Raw genomic sequence first — 2500 nt, 5'->3', positions numbered from 1 at the left:
CCTGGAACCCAAGATGGGCATCCAGGGTCCCGAAATCCGTGTCCCCGAAAATCTCCGCGAACCTTTCCTGGCAATATTGTAGATGCGGCACCCGGCCCAGCCACCGGGGGCAACCGCCGAAAGTGTCCGCCCTCCTGGAGCGAAGGCCCGGGCAAGGCCCGTTTCAAAAACCTCATACGGACTTCCGGAGCCCGAGCCCCGGCGCCAGGTCGACCCAGGGCCGACCTCCCGGGCCCCAGAGAGGCTCGTCTCCGCCGCGGAAGCCGCCCGCCGCCCGCGGCGAAGGCCCCCGGGCCCGCCCGGCCTCCGGGCAGGGCACCGGGGAGAAGTAGGAATCGTGGCCGGGCTCCTGGAACTCCTGCCCGGCCTGCCACGCGGAAGCATGCCGGGTTCTCCCGCCGCGCCGTGCAGGTTCTTCCGCCCCTCGCCGGGGTAGCCGGGCTCCAACCGCTGGGCCCCGCAGCCTGGAAGGGCCCCTGCGAGTCGCCCCCCGGCCTGCACGCCCGCCGTGCAGTCGACCGGGTCGAAGCCGGAATCGCGGCCGGGTTCCTGGAACTCTCGCCCGGCCTGCCCGCCCGGCCCGCCCCCCGGGCCGGGGCTCCAGTCGACTTGGAGCCAAACTCGGTTTTGACCCCCTCCTGCAGCACGGTCCGGCCCCGGAGGTTCCTCCGTCCGACCTCCTGGAACCCAAGATGGGCATCTAGGGTCCCGAAATCCGTGTCCCCGAAAATCTCCGCGAACCTTTCCTGGCAATATTGTAGATGCGGCACCCGGCCCAGCCACCGGGGGCAACCGCCGAAAGTGTCCGCCCTCCTGGAGCGAAGGCCCGGGCAAGGCCCGTTTCAAAAACCTCATACGGACTTCCGGAGCCCGAGCCCCGGCGCCAGGTCGACCCAGGGCCGACCTCCCGGGCCCCAGAGAGGCTCGTCTCCGCCGCGGAAGCCGCCCGCCGCCCGCGCCGAAGGCCCCCGGGCCCGCCCGGCCTCCGGGCAGGGCACCGGGGAGAAGTAGGAATCGTGGCCGGGCTCCTGGAACTCCTGCCCGGCCTGCCCCGCGCATGCATGCCGGGTTCTCCGGCCGCGCCGTGCAGGTTCTTCCGCCCCTCGCCGGGGTAGCCGGGCTCCAACCGCTGGGCCCCGCAGCCTGGAAGGGGCCCTGGGAGTCGCCGCCGGCCTGCACGCCCGCCGTGCAGTCGACCGGGTCGAAGCCGGAATCGCGGCCGGGTTCCTGGAACTCTCGCCCGGCCTGCCCGCCCGGCCCGCCCCCCGGGCCGGAGCGCCAGTCGACATGGAGCCAAACTCGGGGTTGACCCTCGCCTGCAGCACGGTCCGGCCCCGGAGGTTCCTCCGTCCGAGCTCCTGGAACCCAAGATGGGCATCTAGGGTCCCGAAACCCGTGTCCTCGAAAATCTCCGCGAACCTTTCCTGGCAATATTGCAGATGCGGCACCCGGCCCAGCCACCGGGACGAACCGCCGAAAGTGTCCGGCCTCCTGGAGCGAAGGCCCGGGCAAGGCCCGTTTGAAAAACCTCATACGGACTTCCAGGGCCGGAGCCCCGGCGCCAGGTCGACCGCGGGCCTCCCTCCCGGGGCCCAGCACGGCTCGTCTCCCCCGCGGGAGCAGCCCGCCGCCCTCGCCGAAGGCCCCCGGACCTGCCCGGCCTCCGGGCAGGGCACCGGGGAGAAGCCGGAATCGCGGCCGGGCTCCTGGAACTCTCGCCCGGCCAAGCCGCTCGGCCCGCCCCTGGGCCGGAGCTCCAGTCGACATGGAGCCAAACTCGCGGTTGAACCTCTCCTGCAGCACGGTCCGGCCCCGGAGGTTCCTCCGTCCGAGCTCCTGGAACCCAAGATGGGCATCTAGGGTCCCGAAACCCGTGTCCCCGAAAATCTCCGCGGACCTTTCTCGGCAATATTGTAGATGCGGCACCCGGCCCAGCCGCCGGGAGCAACCGCCGAAAGTGTCCGGCCTCCTGGAGCGAAGGCCCGGGCACGGCCCGTTTGAAAATCCTCATACGGACTTCCAGGGCCGGAGCTCGGGAGCCAGGTCGACCCCGGGCCTCCCTCCCGGGCGTTAGGGCGGCTCGTCTCCCCCGCGGGAGCAGCCCGCTGCCCGCGCCGAAGGCCCCCGGACCCGCCCGGCCTCCGGGCAGGGCACCGGGGAGAAGCCGGAATCGCGGCCGGGCTCCTGGAACTCTCGCCCGGCCAAGCCGCTCGGCCCGCCCCTGGGCCGGAGCTCCAGTCGACATGGAGCCAAACTCGCGGTTGAACCCCTCCTGCAGCACGGTCCGGCCCCGGAGGTTCCTCCGTCCGAGCTCCTGGAACCCAAGATGGGCATCTAGGGTCCCGGAAACCGTGTCCCCGAAAATCTCCGCGGACCTTTCTCGGCAATATTGTAGATGCGGCACCCGGCCCAGCCACCGGGACGAACCGCCGAAAGTGTCCGCCCTCCTGGAGCGAAGGCCCGGGCACGGCCCGTTTGAAAAACCTCATACGGACTTCCG

Source organism: Alligator mississippiensis, unplaced genomic scaffold (assembly GCF_030867095.1).
Source record: "Alligator mississippiensis isolate rAllMis1 unplaced genomic scaffold, rAllMis1 scaffold_20, whole genome shotgun sequence".
Lineage (NCBI taxonomy): Eukaryota > Metazoa > Chordata > Crocodylia > Alligatoridae > Alligator > Alligator mississippiensis.
Note: the sequence above shows the minus strand (reverse complement) of the source record.